The 15,892-nt window shown below is 39.4% G+C and overlaps 2 long non-coding RNA genes across 5 annotated transcripts in view; one reads left to right on the forward strand and one right to left on the reverse strand.

The window, feature by feature from the left end:
* Nucleotides 1–256: 256 nt before the first annotated feature.
* Nucleotides 257–11,649, reverse strand: LOC122230461. 3 transcript variants are annotated; one of them, XR_006207420.1, is made up of 6 exons: nt 11,415–11,649; nt 6,187–6,275; nt 4,828–4,916; nt 3,253–3,520; nt 2,794–3,171; nt 257–477 (listed from the first exon to the last, which is right to left on the reverse strand). It is a non-coding gene; the product is annotated as an uncharacterized LOC122230461 (long non-coding RNA). The 3 variants fall into 3 exon arrangements; XR_006207419.1 differs by having other exon boundaries at nt 2,794–3,520; XR_006207421.1 differs by lacking the exon at nt 4,828–4,916 and having other exon boundaries at nt 2,794–3,520.
* Nucleotides 4,936–15,892, forward strand: part of LOC122230462 — a 31,243-nt gene continuing 20,286 nt past the window's right edge. For both annotated transcript variants that reach the window (XR_006207422.1, XR_006207423.1), the window contains exons 1-5: nt 4,936–5,017; nt 6,582–6,704; nt 9,696–9,750; nt 12,423–12,562; nt 15,174–15,357. This is a non-coding gene — a long non-coding RNA (uncharacterized LOC122230462). The remainder of the gene's footprint in view (nt 5,018–6,581; nt 6,705–9,695; nt 9,751–12,422; nt 12,563–15,173; nt 15,358–15,892) is intronic.

Below are 15,892 nucleotides of genomic sequence, written 5' to 3' on the forward strand. Positions count from 1 at the left end.
CAGTTGGATATGAGAAGCAGCGCCTCTCCCAATCCTACAAAGCCAGGACTTTCTGGATCCTCACTCTCTCCTTTCATTGTTGGTTACAAACCAGCCAACTCTTTCCTGAATTAATCTAGTTTTTGTTTGTTGAAAAATATAGCCAGTGGCAATTAAAGTTCCAATCTGTTTCCTCAGCGACGCAAGTTTATCAAGCATATATATTACATACCTTCCAAAGTGTTACAGGTGACAATTTTACCAAATGTTTCACCACTGTATAACATGGGTTGTTATTTTTCTAGCCTCCAGACTTTATTTAATTGCTATTAGTCCCTCAGCCAGTGTCCAATAATTTGAGATTTTTGTTACGCTGACACCCCCTTTTCTAAGTGCTTGTTTGTATAATGATCCAGGTGTTCTTCTTTCCAAGATGGGTGATTAATGTAGCAGGTTGCTGTGAGGTCCTGCTGCTTACTGGAATGTCTTCCTGTGTTACTGAATTAGAAGGAGAAGACAATTGATTCATTTTCTTTTAAGGTCCAATATTTCTAAGTAAGTTACCAAAGATAACATGTTAAAGTAACACGAAATGAATATCTAAAAACAATATATTGAATATCTCTTTCCCCCCTTGCTATAATCATAGCAGTCTTAAAGATATTCCTCACATGGTTTGCCTCATTGCCTGACCCCTCCACACAGATATGAAGAATAAATGAGTAACTTGGCAATACCTGTCTTTTGTCAACATATACTTGCATAATCAGAAATTTTCAAGGAATTGAAAAGTATTGAGGCTACTCAGGCTCCAGCTTCATGGGTCTGTCCTTTCAAAGACCCTTCAGTAATTTCAGACACTAAAATACTGGAGTACAGATTTTTTGGGAGATAGAGAAATGAATGATACTTCTATACCATGGGGGTTGGGATAATAGTTTCTTCCATAAGGCTGAGGGAGTTGATGCCAACTTGATGTTTAGAGTTCGTTGACTAATAGGTCTCAGAGTCATCCAGTACTGTCAGGGCATGAGAAGGTTGGAGATGGCAAAGAAGACTGCATAGGCTAGAGACAGCCAAGATGACCCTGAGTTAACCACAGCCCTGGGCTTGGCATCCAAGAAGACTCAAACTCCCCATGAACCAGGTGGTCAACACCTGATCATTGGGTACCAAAGTACTAACTCCATAAGATTGTCTGATGGAGCAAAGTGACAGCATCAAAGAGAAACTCATGAGATCTCTATGTAGAGCAGGGGTTCACAAATTTTGACTCTAAAGGGCCATATAGTAAACATTTCAGGCTTTGCAGGCTATATGTGATCTCAGTCACACGTTTTTATTTTTCCCTTCTTCCTCTCCCTACACTTCCTTTTTCTTCTCTCTCTCCTTTTTCTTTTCCTACTTCTGTTCTTCCCCTTTTTCTTTCACAACTCTTTAAAAATGTAAGAATCATTCTTAGTTCCTGAATCATACAAAATCAGGATGAAGACTATATTTGGCCCAAGGGAGAATCTCTGATGTAGAGGAAGTGGGCCAAATCTCTATAAGACCATGGATACTAGGAAGCTACACAGGAGGTAAGGGGCCATCTGCAGGAAGAAATTGATGCCATGTGATGAAGTCCTTATTGGTCAATGTCTGTGCTAAAATACCAAATCCCAAGGCACCAACACTTATGCATAGAAAGATGTGGTTATGCTCTTTTTCCCTCCCACAGCTGAATGGACATAATTTCTGAGCAAAGATAAAGAGGAAGCCTGAAAAAGGATCTTTAAATAAACAGAAATGTAATTAAATGATTTTGAACTTGGCTGGAAATAATCATTGAATTGGACCACGTTTTCTACTGCTGAGCAGAAGTAGGGCTCCAGAGCTAAGATGAAATTGGTTACAGAGATAGTTTCAATTATGTTCTTTCCATATTGACTTTCAATCTATACCTGGTTTACAAAAATGTTTGAATTAGAGACAATACATTTCTGTCTGCCATTCTCATGTTGAGCTATCAAGTTTGTACACTGCACATTCCAGACCTCTTTTAGTCTGTGCCGTACAGGTTTTGTACTCCTTTCTCTCTATGTATATCCAAACCTCTAATAAGAGATGAAGTTATTTACCTTGGAATCCTCAATTATTTTTTTTAACATTTTTAAAGTTTATTTATTATTTATTTATTTCAAGAGAGAGAGCACACACACAAGTGGGGGATAGGCAGAGAAAAAGAGAGAGAGAGAGAGAGAGAGAGAGAGAATCTCAAGCAGGCTCTGCATTATCAGCACAGAACCCAATGCAGTACTTGAACCCATGAACCATGAGATTATGACCTAAGCCAAAATCTAGAGTTGGACACTTAACTGACTGAGCCACCCAGGCACCTGAAGGATCTCCAATTGTTTTAGCCACTTTATAAAAAAGAGGTAAAATATAATTCTTAAATAGTTCATTTTTTGAGAAATTTTCTAGACTTTTAAAATTGGGTACTTTTCAAACCAACTCTGACAATACAAAACCCACCAAAAGATACTGTCAAAGTTTACTTGATTAGAAAAAAATTAACACTATCTAGGCTGTAAGAAAAAATTGAGAATATTCTAATTATTGGAGACATTTAGGTTTTAAAATGTATCAAAAGTTCAATTATAAAAATAAATTTCAAAATGACCCCTATACTTGTTCTTTGTGATTCTTAATGGGGAGAGCTACAGGACAAACAAAGAAGCCCTCAAATCTTGAGCTGATATCTAGAAAGGGTTATTTGACTCTTAATGCCTTGGGTATTTTGGCCCAGGAAGTAGTAACAATCAGGCTCACCTTTAGGGCAGATAAACTCTTAATTGCAGATATTGCAGTGTAATCCTGAGAAGAATCCTCTTATCGTTTTGAGAAGTTCTAGTCCACATGCCTTTGGTCTTTAGATCTTTTCTTTTGAAGTTCTTTCATTCTCCTGAAAGGCTCAGAACAGAGTTGTACAGGGCTTGAGTCAGGTTGGCATGTGATGGTATAAATCAGGTTGGGCCTCATGGGATCCCCAGGGCCAAGACAGACAGGAACTCCAAGGCTGGGGGATAGCTGTCAAGAGGGTGTGTTTACACCAACTTCTTGATGGCTTGATGCTTTTACTGTCTTTAATTCTGAGTCAGCTCAGGTTCCCTTGCCCAGTTCTATCCTGCCTCTGTAGTACCTTAAAAACTGAACATAAGGAGATTTAAAATTGGACTTGCATTTTATCTCTTGGTTTCATGTCCAGCAAGACTGAATTCCTAGATTTACCTGGGAGTCTTCAGAAAGATTTGAATCAACTATTTCTCAGAGATGGGTTACTGTCTTAGCAAGATCTCCCTTCATGGGAGGTGCATCTGGGAATAATTCTGTCATAGTAGCCTCCAGTCTATCCAGTTTTCCTTTGTTTGCCCAATCCTTGGGCAATGGAGAGGATGGCAATTAATGACTCTGTATAGCTTGTTCAGATGATTTGGGGCCGAAATGTCTACTTCATTCCACTGTCTGCTTTCTCCGAGGATTTTGCATCAGCATCGACCTGCAATTGAATGCCATTTTAAGGTTTAAGGTTTCTAGCAGTTGTTAAAAATTCTGTTAAGAATTTTCTCACTTTTCCAGAGGCTTGGGAATTAAGAAGGGCAGTGAAGTTTCTGAGTCAAGGATAAAGTCTTTCATAAACCTTGAATAATTGCCCCTGCAAAATATCTTTCTTTATGAGTGGTTAGAATAGATATATTAGTATGGCCTAGGTAGAAATCATGAAGTTGTAGAGTCCCTTTTTTTAAGTTATGCCATTGTTATTGCTACAGTTTCAACCCTTCCAAAAAATAAATATTGTATTACTACTACATATTTATTGTCTAGGCAGACAAGTTTATAAAATTTATTTGGAGATGCTCAACTAATCCTGTCATTCATGTTTTGGTGTATATCACCTTTATAGGTTTTTCTTTTTATTTTTTTAGTATTATGTTAATTATAGTGAAGCATGAACTGGGCATATCTTCTCTTATTTTAGAAAAGTTTTCCTGTTACTATTTAGTATCAGAGGCAATTTGTCCAAATTGTAATGAAGTGTATCATGGAGGATTTTAGCAAGGTCGATTTGAAGTTGTCTGGAAACACTAGGCATCCTTCCTGGATTTGACAGATCTTATCCTCATGAATTTTAAAACTTGATGATTTCCACTTTTTTCCAAAATTCACGGTCTAATTTTATGCTCCTGTTTATGGACTCTTTGAACTTCTTAACGGACTTTACTTATCTGTTTTGTAAGGGAGTATTTGTGTTAGAACAGTTTGTTTAGCAGGGTGATCTGCTATTGCAATCTCCTTTACTATAGACCTCTATCTTGATAACAACCTTCTTGGGCAGAAAACATTTGTGTTTCTATGGCATTTCAAAATCATGAACGACTGAACTACTAATGAACTATTTCAAAAGCATATCAGTGATCAGTGTGTATGTGTGTTTTATTTATTGGCAATTTAACTTGCCTTTTGTATGACCACAAGTTCAACCACTTGAACTGATTTGGCTTCTGTTAAGGGATAGGGTTCTACAAGAGAATCTAGAATAGTTACTGCATGTCCATCTGGTATTATTACTTTTCCCTTTTAAGATAAAACCCATCAATAACAAAACAGTCATAATCTGGTGTGGGCATGTCCAAAAGATTTTTTTTCCGGGATGGATACTTCTCAAAGTACAGAAAAATAACCATGAGATTCTTTCTCTTTCATTAGTTCAAGTTAATCATGTTACTGGATTAAGAATGTTAAATCAAGAGATAGGAATATAAAGAGGAGAAAATAACAGTATTTGACAATTAGTTCATCCTTAACAGAGAGTGCTGGATGTCTTCAATGAGCAACAGGGGCTGTGCTGCATGTGGTACTTCAGATTTGTAGATGATCATATTACTCCAAGACCTCTGGGAAAACAAATGTCAAGAAGAAATTAGAAGCGCAAGAGCTTTATTGGAAGTAATGATCCTGTGAAATATAAAAGCAAGAGAGAGGGAGGAGCAGTCAGGTAAAGTCTTTAGTCTGTGAAGCAGGGACAATACTTGTCAAAGAAGAGAAGAAATGAGAATTGAGAATGAACTCTGGTTCTTGACTTGAACACTGTGGTGGATCTCAAAAGCACAGTCCTTGGAGGCTGTCAGCTAAGTGCACGGGTAGAAATCATGGTGGGTTTTCTCTTTAGAGGAGGTACTGTGAAACTACATTGCTGTCACAGTCCACGCTTATACTCTGCAGATTCACTGAACACAATGGAAGCAGCTTTTTAGGGTTCCTATATACCTCTCTTCCTGAGTAGGGATTCAGGTAGGAGGTTGGTTGGAATAACCATAGCTTTGCCATAGCCGGTGGCCTTCGGGCAATAACACAACTGATATGTTGCGGACTACTTGACAGATGATCAGATTGTGAACTGTCCCTGAGGAAAACTGTAAAGGAATTTTGTCTTTACAAAATGCAAATATGAATGAAAGTTTTCTGATTGGGACAAAAAAGAAAACATTGTTAAATCCATGGTTTCAAACCATGTACTTTGAAGCCTTATTAATCTGCTAGCAGTGCTACCACATCCAGCACAGTGACTGTGGCAGGTGCTCCTAGTTGGTTGTATAGTCTGTGGTGTAGTAGACTATGGGGCAGGGGCGGGGAGGGGGGTCATTTACCAGGATCCAGTCAATTTCTCTAGGGCCAGAGCGGCAAGTTAAATGAAGATATAATAGAGACCACCGCCCTTGTATCCTTTTTGGAATGTGCAATTGTTTTATATTTCCTTGTCATACCTGGGGTGGGGGTATTTCAGGGACTTCCACTTGGCCTTCCCCTCTACGATAGCTCCTATCAATAGAACAAGGACCCAATGTGAAGGTTATACCAACTGGCAAGTATGTCAGTTGAGGATTATACATTTGAGGGTTAGGGAAATGATGACTGCATGTAGAACAGATATAGAACAGACTGAGTGGATATACTGTAAGTCAGTGCAATCTATTTAGTAGCTGGGGTTTGCGTGCCCCACTCTAGCAGTGGAAACTTTATTCTGTTCTGTGGGTATCAGTGTCAACGATGAACCTTTGTCCAAAAGTCCTTGAAATGTCTGGGTGTTCCCCTTCCCCATTTTTCAAGTAAATGGCCATTAATCTTGTTGGGAAAGGACTAGTGGAACCCTTAGTAGGTACCTACCATGGTTTTGCAAAGTCCTTCCTCCTGAGGACCCAGTCATTTCCGTAGCCAGTGAGTTCCAGATCTTAAAAACTATTCGGGTCCAGGAACTGAGAAAAATAATAAGACTTTAAAATGAGATGACCACCTTCAGCCTCCTGCTCTTTTATTCTTGACTTCTTTTGTTTGTATGTAGTAAGCAGCACCCTCACTAACTGCTAGTCTATTTTGTCTGTAGAGACACTGCAATTCCTTGAAGGCTAAGCCCCCTTAGCTGCCCCTCCAAACTTGCTGGTCATGAAGCTAAATTTGACCCCCTGGTTTGTGGTATTTAAGCCCCCACCTCTCTCCTATTATCCCCCATTAGCCTGTGTTATTAATAAGCCAAATCCTGAGACCATGTTTCCTCCTCTTAGCCCTGACTTGAAGAGGAAAGGAAATGCCTTTTAGAGATGCTAGTGTCCCTTTCTCCAGCACATTCCTAATGGCTTGTTGAATGGTGGTGTATTCTGAACCCTGCTGTGGAGCATAATCCTGTGGTGAGTATTCTGGCCTCATATAATATGTTCATTCCAGCAAGTCTACTCCCCTGAGCCTTTTAATCCCTTTTTCCAATGCGTGTCTCAGCAACTCAGACCTTTTTCCTTCACACAGTATAGATGGACCAGCACTTCCCCAGGTTCCTAAGAACCATCTAGCAGCATGCTCACTGCAAACTTAGGGTCCTTGCCATATCCCATTAGGAGCCCTCAAGTAAATAAACTCTCATTTATCCAGTCTGGCACCCTTGGTTAAACTCTCAAAATCCATTACAATGGATACACCCCTTGGTCTTGTTAATAAAAGCTATATAATTCTTACGGTTCCTTTGTGATCTAATCTCTATCCTTTCTTAGCAAACCTGGCATAACCCCAGATGGCTCATGCTGGCATTTAACCCTAGTTATCAGCCTTAAAACCAGAGCTGTAGGGGCCGAGGGCAGGCAGCCCCAAGATGGGCTAGTTTGGCATGAACACTGTTTGGAGTTAAAAACAATCAAAACCCAGCAGAGTCAGGAAAAGTTCTTTACTCAACCCCCCCTCAACTGCCTGCCTGTACCAGGAAGAAAGCTATTAATAGAGATTCCTCTTTACTGAGAAACTTATCTGCATAACAGGGTAATGTTTCTTTTCTAAAAATCACCTTTCACCTTCCTGCTAATGATCTTCCTTCCCTTTGTATCATCAGACTCTACCCCTCTCCTTAGCTCCTGTGTCATGTTGCTTCACTATCCTTGGAATTCCCATATCTGTGTGGATTCTCCAAATGTATGCTATCAAATTTGGTTTTCTCTTTTTAACCTGTCTCATGTCAATTTGATTCTTAGTCCACCTAGAAGGACCTTGAAGAGTATAGAAAATTCTTCCTCTCAACAACACAAAATGGGGACATTTCTTGAGGTGGGCACCAGATGCCTTGTGAGGAAGAAACCTTCTAAGTATCTTGCTGTATGAAGTCAACATTAGCCTTCAATAGGGAGGGGATGGCCAACTTTCTCGGCTCTGATTCAGGGTGTCCACAGAGACACTGTCCTCAGGGACACCCAACCATCTAGATACCCTCTTGCCATACTTCCCCCCAACATGGCTTTATCCTTAACATAGTAGACCCTCTGTTGGATGAGTTTTCAATAGTCTTTGAACCCTCCTAACCTTGACTGTCAGATTAGGTGTTTGTTTCTCAGTTGTGCCTGATCTCTTTCTGAAGAATAAAAGGGCCTCTTTCTAAACTATTAAACAGCCCCCATGGTTCTCACACTTACTTTTAAACTTTTTAACTGCCCTACAGTGTATCATTTCCCCTGTGTAGTTCATCAATGAAGCAGCAATAGCCAGCCAATTCTACTTTCCTTGTATGTATTGTTACCCTTATTATCTTATATATGTTGAATAGTCCCACTGTTGTTAGCACTTGGGCTTCCTTTTGCCTTGTGTCAGGGAGTAGCCTTGCCGCACATGCCACTTAGAATGAAGTCCTTATTACCTGACGAGGGATCATAAAGCAAGCTGAGGGCAAAGCACAAACTAGCATATTCACCCCCTACTCCCCAGGAGGGATATGTGTGATATTCCTCAGGCACTCCTGGCTGCCCAAGAACTAAGGACAGGACAGAAAACAAATGTTTAAGCCAATAGAACCTCTATCAGTTTACAAATATCTTACTACAATTACAAGAAAAAGACAATCTTATCAATAGCCTAATGTCCAGAAACTCCCTACTGTCTTAATGTTAATGCTTTGCTAGAGGGAAAAACAACCTTAGCTAGATAATAGCCAGGCCTCTAGAAATCTATGAGTTGTTAGCATATGAAAATCCCTTTAAGAAACTTCCTCTTATATATATATAACTCCACTGTATATAACCAGTCACCCTTCACGACCATAGTGCAGCTCTTTCTGCCCACGGGTCCTGTCCCCATGCTTTAATAAAATCACCTTCTTACACCAAAGATGTCTTCGAGAATTCTTTCTTGGCTGTCAGCTCTGAACCCCCAATTACCCCCAAACCTCATCACTACCCAGCTGGTGACTGAACCAGTTCCCAAACCCCATTTTACCACCTTTCTTGGGCCACTCCAAGTACCAATTGTGTTAGGTTATGCCTTTTAAGAAGCAGCACTAACAGCACTTCAACTAGTCTAAGGGTTAACTTGACTCAAGCTTATGAACTCCTTGCTTACTGACCTAAGTCCCTTCATCTGTAGCAGAACTGTCTTACATTCTTTGACACTTGCAGACTACTAGTCTTAAGGAATGAAGGGCCACTTTACCAGAAGATAAGGGCTGACTACATTCGAAAACAGCTGCCATGGATGTCCACAACTCTGTTCAGGGTCATGTCAACTTATGACTAACCACCTGGGCACCTGCTTCTCTTACATGCAGCTCCCTTCCCTTTTCCCATGCCTTCCCTTTAAAACACTCTAGATTTGCCAGGATGGGGAAGATGGTCTTTGAGATATTAGTCTACTATCTTCCCAGATTGCTGCCTTTCCAAATAAAGCAACCTTTCCTTTCCCACCTCACTTTTCTCTCAGTATTGATCTTTGAGTGGCAAGCAGTCAAATCTAAGTTTGGAAATAGTTCTGTGTCCAGTAACATCACCAAGACATCCAGAAATGCATTAATTTTATTGCTGGTAATGGCTGTGAGACATAAAGGGGTAAAGAAGCAGGAATAGGGAAAGCCTTTAGACTACAATTCAGGTCTGACACTTATGAAACAAGGCAGGGAAGAAATGGGGATTGGATAGGAATAGCATGCAACAGAGGTGCAGCTTTGAGAGTCTCAATGAGCCTGACAGAAAGCTCCAGAGCAAAGATTGTCTATCACAGGAGGCTTGTACTGGACAAAATATCCACACTCTTGTATTCCTGTTTCTCTGTGTCATTGGGAGCTGTCGGGGTAGGGTTGTCTGATTCAAATACAGCAACAAATCCTGAAGATGCTACAACTACTGGTTGTCAATGACTTGCACTTCTCATTACAGGCCCTCAAAGGGAGATCTGAGCAATGCATTTTGCACTGTCATGCTGCTAAATGAGGTATGTGCTAGAGGCTAGGCCTTACTTTTTATATTGCAGATTCTATATCTGGGATCATTTCCCTTCTGTTTGAATAACATTTATTAGAATTTACTTAGTGGCTTTATTCTGGTTGTAAAACAGTTTTGAATGCTCTTTTTCTTGAGTATGTATCTAGGTATAGAATGATAAGTTCTCTTTTCTCCCCCACTTTAAATATATCATTTCATTGCCTTCTACCTTCTATGATACCCTTAAGAGTTCAACCATCATTCTAATTGCCTTTATTTTGTAAACTATCTTTCATTTCTGACTACTTTTTACAGTCTTTCTTCAACATTTATAACGTGTGAGGATGTGGTTTTATTTTTATTTTTATTGCTTTAGATTGGGAGTCTTGGCTTTTTAATAACTACAAAAAATATTTCGCTACTATCTATCTTTTCGTCATGCTTCCAAGTCCTTCTAGAAGTGCAATCAGACAAATGTTAGACTTTTCATTTTATTCTCCATGTCTCTTCTTTATTGTATTCATAAATCAGTCCTCCTGGAATACATTTTGGAAATTTTCTTCAAATTATATTTCTAGTGTAGACAGCGTAAATAAAATTAATCAGATTTTTAACTCATATTCTGAATTTTGCATTTTATGTACTGTATTTTTTCCTACTTATTCTATTTGGTTGTGTTTTAAATCTCTTGGTCATTCTTTAAAATCTCCTGTTCCCAGCTCATTTTCAAGGATCTCATTTCTTTAAACATACTTGCTTTTCACTCTGATTGTTAATTCTGATATCTGAGATGTTTGTGAGTCTACTTCTGCTAGTTCTTACTCATAATATGTTTTCATTATTATTTGTGGTTTGTATTTTTATGCGTGTATGGAGATCCTCCATTTTCTTGGAGTCCTCTCTGTGGAAATTCCTAGAATTCTGGGTTGTTCAGTTTCTCAGTAAGGATTGATGTGTTCTTTTCTCGGTATCCTGGAAGTATGACTAATCCTACTGAGAAATTAAATTCTGTGCTTGGGGTTTCCTTGGACCACACAACTAACTTGAATGGAGACAGTAAATATGAAGACCAGACTAGTTTATGTTTATGTACTCTCAGAAAAGAATTTATCTTCATTTCCCCATAACTTAGTGCCAAGTTTGAGAAGGCATGTTTCCTTGACATCATCTTTTCTGGCAATGTTCCTTTTTTTGTTTTTGTTTTTAATATCCTGAAGAAGTCAAAATTTTGTGCAGTGATATAGATTCCCTAGGTGGATGGGCTGTACATTTATTTCTTCCTCGTATTAGCTCCCAAAGAAGTAACTTGAGAATATCCAGTGTTCCACAGAAACTGACAGGTTGATTTGGTGCCTACTTATTTGGCATTCCTGGTTTTAAATAATTTGGGGAGTTTTTCATATTCCTTAATTCTGTACCAATCTGTTGACACTTTATAAAAGATATTTTTATATTTCTATTTATTCTATTAAATATTCCCTCCTTAGGGAGAGACTGTTTAGAATATTGAATCCACCATATTTCTACAAATAAGAAATACTAATAGCTCTTTATCCGTTAGTTTTTCATGGAATCCCAAATTTTTTCCAACTGTTTTTCACCAGAAAGTAAGATTGCATATTTTGGCAACTGGATACTTTAAATAAAACCAACTTTAATAAAACTCTAACTTACCCCAAAATATTCTTGTGAAAAAAGCTTCCCGTTGAGGAGAAGGAGAAAAGGTAATGTGTGCCAAGAAGAAGCTGTTTGTCACAAAAGCGTTTTTGTATGTGTGTGTTTTGTTTTTAAGTCAACTTGCTGTTTGCTTTGTTATCCAATACAATCTCGATGTTAACAAAATGTTTATTTCTTTCTGGCTTATCCATATTTTGTTCTCTTAGGGCTCTGTTTCTTACTGTTGATCTTCTCTCTGTTCGTTTCCATCCCAACGGAGCCAAAATTCCAAGCTCTTGTGTTGGGGCGGCATTCAGTCCATTGGATAATAGAAATATGCATTTCTTTTTTTTTTTTTTTCAACGTTCATTTATTTTTGGGACAGAGAGAGACAGAGCATGAACGGGGGAGGGGCAGAGAGAGAGGGAGACACAGAATCAGAAACAGGCTCCAGGCTCTGAGCCATCAGCCCAGAGCCCAACGCGGGGCTCGAACTCACGGACCGCGAGATGGTGACCTGGCTGAAGTCAGACGCTTAACCGACTGCGCCACCCAGGCGCCCCAGAAATATGCATTTCTAAGGTTCCCATTTACATTATCTTTCCTGTGAAAGGTACTGAAGGACAAGAAATTTTCTACTGACCCCTGCAGGACCTTAGCCCCAACTCTCCCCTCCTCCTGATTGTACCACCAATGGCTGCTCCACAGCCTCACTCTTGTTCTTGCATCTTGTCCCATGATTAACACAGCCTCAGTTTCCCATATTTTTCAAGGTTTGAAACATGAAATCTGATCTTCTTTAATAAAGTCTATGAAATCTTAAATGTCTTTCTCCTCTAGAACATTCAGTTTGAACACTTGTCACAGAGCAACTTTTAAAGCAATTGCTTGAGTTTACACCTCTTTTGTTCATTAAATGTTATTAGTGACCAGACAATGAGTATTCTTGGCACTAGGATGACAAGGTGAATAAATATGACCTTTGCCCTCAAGGTTTTTTTGTTTTGTTTTGTTTTGTTTTAACAGAGAAGCAAAGAGTTCCTATGTGATTTGAGACATTCTTCACATTTCCTGGTAACCAAAGTAATCCAAGTTTGGGTAAACTTAAACTCTACAAATGATAGGAGAAAAGAATAATGAGGGTGCATCTGATTCATCTGGAGATGGTAAGCTTATGTTTCTGGCCATGGAAGTTTCTTCTACAACACACAGACAAAACACATTTCCACAGAGGAAGACATATGATCTTCACATAAAATAAGATGCTTTTAAGGAATCTGATCCTTCAACTCCCTTCCAAAATGGGGAGGGAGATTCTGGCAAATTTATATCTTCCAGAAAAATAGGTATGTGAAAGTTGGATGGGTTCATTTACTGTGTTTAAGGAAATGTAAATTTTTTTTTTAATTTTTTTTTTTCAACGTTTTTTATTTATTTTTGGGACAGAGAGAGACAGAGCATGAACGGGGGAGGGGCAGAGAGAGAGGGAGACACAGAATCGGAAACAGGCTCCAGGCTTCGAGCCATCAGCCCAGAGCCCGACGCGGGGCTCGAACTCACAGACCGCGAGATCGTGACCTGGCTGAAGTCGGACGCTCAACCGACTGCGCCACCCAGGCGCCCCAGGAAATGTAAATATTTTAAACAGACCACTGGGGTGGCAATCAAGTCACCATATCTGAAGTTCCCCAAAATGTAAGAGAAAATATTTACCTTCAGATTATTTTGACTTGTTAGAACCTCAAGGCTGAACCAATCAACCTCAAGGGTTTTGACTATATACCTTGCAATTGTCTCCAGCTCTAAAACTTCAAACTATTTAATAACTTAAGAAATGATCATTGTGTACTCCATTGTTATAAAGGTCTAAAATTAATTAAAAGAGTTCTTCACCCAATAAATTATATACTTTTGAAATGTTGTAGATTTGCTTATGCATAGCTCTTATCTGAGAATTTAATATATGAGAAATAAGACTGTGTGTACATTACACCAGCTGTGTACCTATACTGCTATTTTATAGTAAAGGAAAACCCGATTTGTGATTATGAGAATGGAGCCCTGAGTTTTCCTTGTGGTGGCTGTAACTCCCTTATGCTCTACACCTTGGCTCTGCTGGCAGTGCTCTCTACTTCTGTTCTGCTGGCCTCACTGTAATTCTAGTTCACCCTGCTGTGGAACAATAGGGGAAATGGGAATAAAGACACCAGTAATAATGACAGCATATTATTGTATTATTGCAGCAGTGTGCCCCCACGCCCCCATTTTTTTGGTACCACAAGAGAGTATCATTTAGAAGAGAGTGTTTGTATGTGTAACCATTCTATTCCTATTAGGTAGATATCAAGTGTTATCCTCATTCTGTCACTGAGGAAATGGCCCTATTGCTGGGGATTGGCCCAAAGACACACTGTAAAATCACAGTAATATACGAGGAACTAGCATTTTAGTAGACATTTGAGTATCTACTATGTGCTAGGAGTTTGTTAACGAAATCAAATTTCTTTATGGAGCAAAATTGCCAATGCCAGGGGGAAAGATGGGAATGGTACTGAGAGAATATAAGGGTCTGGTAGATATGGAGTCTCCCTGAAATGAGAAGATTCAGAGGAAGTCTTGTAATATGCACTTGAAAGATCAGGTGACTGGTAGCACAGTTTCATTTCAAAGAGGAGCATTGTCTACAAGGAGTCAAGCACCTTACAAATGTTCTTGTTTAATTTCCTGCACCGCCCTATGAGGTAGGTGTTTTCCATGTCTCAGAGATAAGGAAATTGTGGTAAAAAGATCAAACCGCTAATGCGACAGAGAATGATTTCTGCTTCCAGGAAGATCAAGTGGAAGTACTTATCTCTTTTCCTCTCACTAAGCACAAGAAAACACCTGAACACTTCATATAAAACAAATATAAGGCTCTGAAAAATAGAAAGAAGAAGGACAATAGACTAGGAACCCCAGGACCCAAGGAGTGACAGTGTGGAGAAATCCCTGGGTTTTCTTTTAGCCAGAGGTTGACAACCCAGAAATGCCAACAGGCATAGACTGTAAAGGCCCAAACAAAGGCCTTTTCTCTGTACTAAAAAGACCAGGAAAGAAGAAACCTGTCAAGACAGGAAGCTTTTAGACAATAACCCCTCTATTCATGCCAAGCATCACAGAAAAACTGTGGTGGAGAGCCTAGATTTCTGCCTTCTGGAGGCTGTAAGATCCCCCACTGGGGTTGTATCAGGGAAAGCTGAACAAAAAATGAACTTGCATCCCTTCTAGGCAGTAAGGAGAAACTTGGCCTCACCCAGGGCAGTGGAGACTATGTTGGAGTCTGGGTTTCCACCTCCACTGAGTGGTAATGAAATGGCATCCTTACCTTCCCTTACTGGATTTGTGTCCAAAAAAGCCAACTCAAATACAGTGTAAAGATAAGATCCAGAGTCCTATAAATTATAGAGGTGGAGAACAGATTAGTAAATTCCAAGGGTTAGATAGGTTGAGAGAAGGGAGGTGCATGTATCTATGAAAGTCAATATGAGAGATCCTTGTGGTGATAGATATGTTCTATCTATGAATGCCAATATCCTAGTTGTTATAGACTGAACTGCCCCCCCCACCCAAATTCATATGTTGAAGCTTTAACCCCAGTACCTCAGAATGTAACCATATTTGAAAATTGAGTCTTTAAAGAGGTACTAAAGTTGAAATGAGGTCATTAGGGTGGATCCTGTTCCAATATGGCTGGTTTCCTCATGGGAAAAAAGGAAATTTGAACATAGACACTTATAGAAGGAAGACCCTGTGAAGACAGAGGGAGAAGATAGCCGTCTATAAGCAAAGAGAAACCATCCCTGTTAACACCTTGAGGTGCTCCGCTCACCTTAACTTCAGCCTCTGAGGCCAAGAGACTTGGAAGAAACCGACCCTGTGGACAACTTGATCTCAGACTTCTAGTTTCCAGAACTATGAGGAGGTAAATTTCTGTTTTTTAAACCCATCTGATACCTACAGGACTTTGTTATGGCAGCCGTAGCAAACGTATACACTAGTTATGATCTTGTACTTTGGTTTTGCAAGATGTTCCAGGGAAACTGGGTAAAGAGTACATGGCATCCTTTTGTATTATTTCTCACAAGTGCATGTTAATTTATAATTATCTCAAAATAAAAAGTTTTTTTAAAAGTGGTCCGAGTTCCAAATGTAGATCTCTCTGTTGCTAAAGCTTTTGCGCAAAAGTTACCCAAACATTTTTAATATATTGTCAAATTGGTTTCCATACAACACCCAGCACTCATCACAAGTGCCCTCCTCAATGCCCATCATCCACTTTCCCTTCTCTCATACTGCCCATCAACCCTCAGTTTGTTCTCTGTATTTAAGAGTCTCTTATGGTTTGCCTCCCTCCCTCTCTGTTTGTAGCTTTTTTTTCCCCCTTCCCCTACCCTACGGTCTTGTTAAGTTTCTCAAGATCCACATATAAGTGAAAACATACGGTATCTGTCTTTCTC

This window comes from Panthera tigris, chromosome C2, assembly GCF_018350195.1.
Source record: "Panthera tigris isolate Pti1 chromosome C2, P.tigris_Pti1_mat1.1, whole genome shotgun sequence".
NCBI lineage: Eukaryota > Metazoa > Chordata > Mammalia > Carnivora > Felidae > Panthera > Panthera tigris.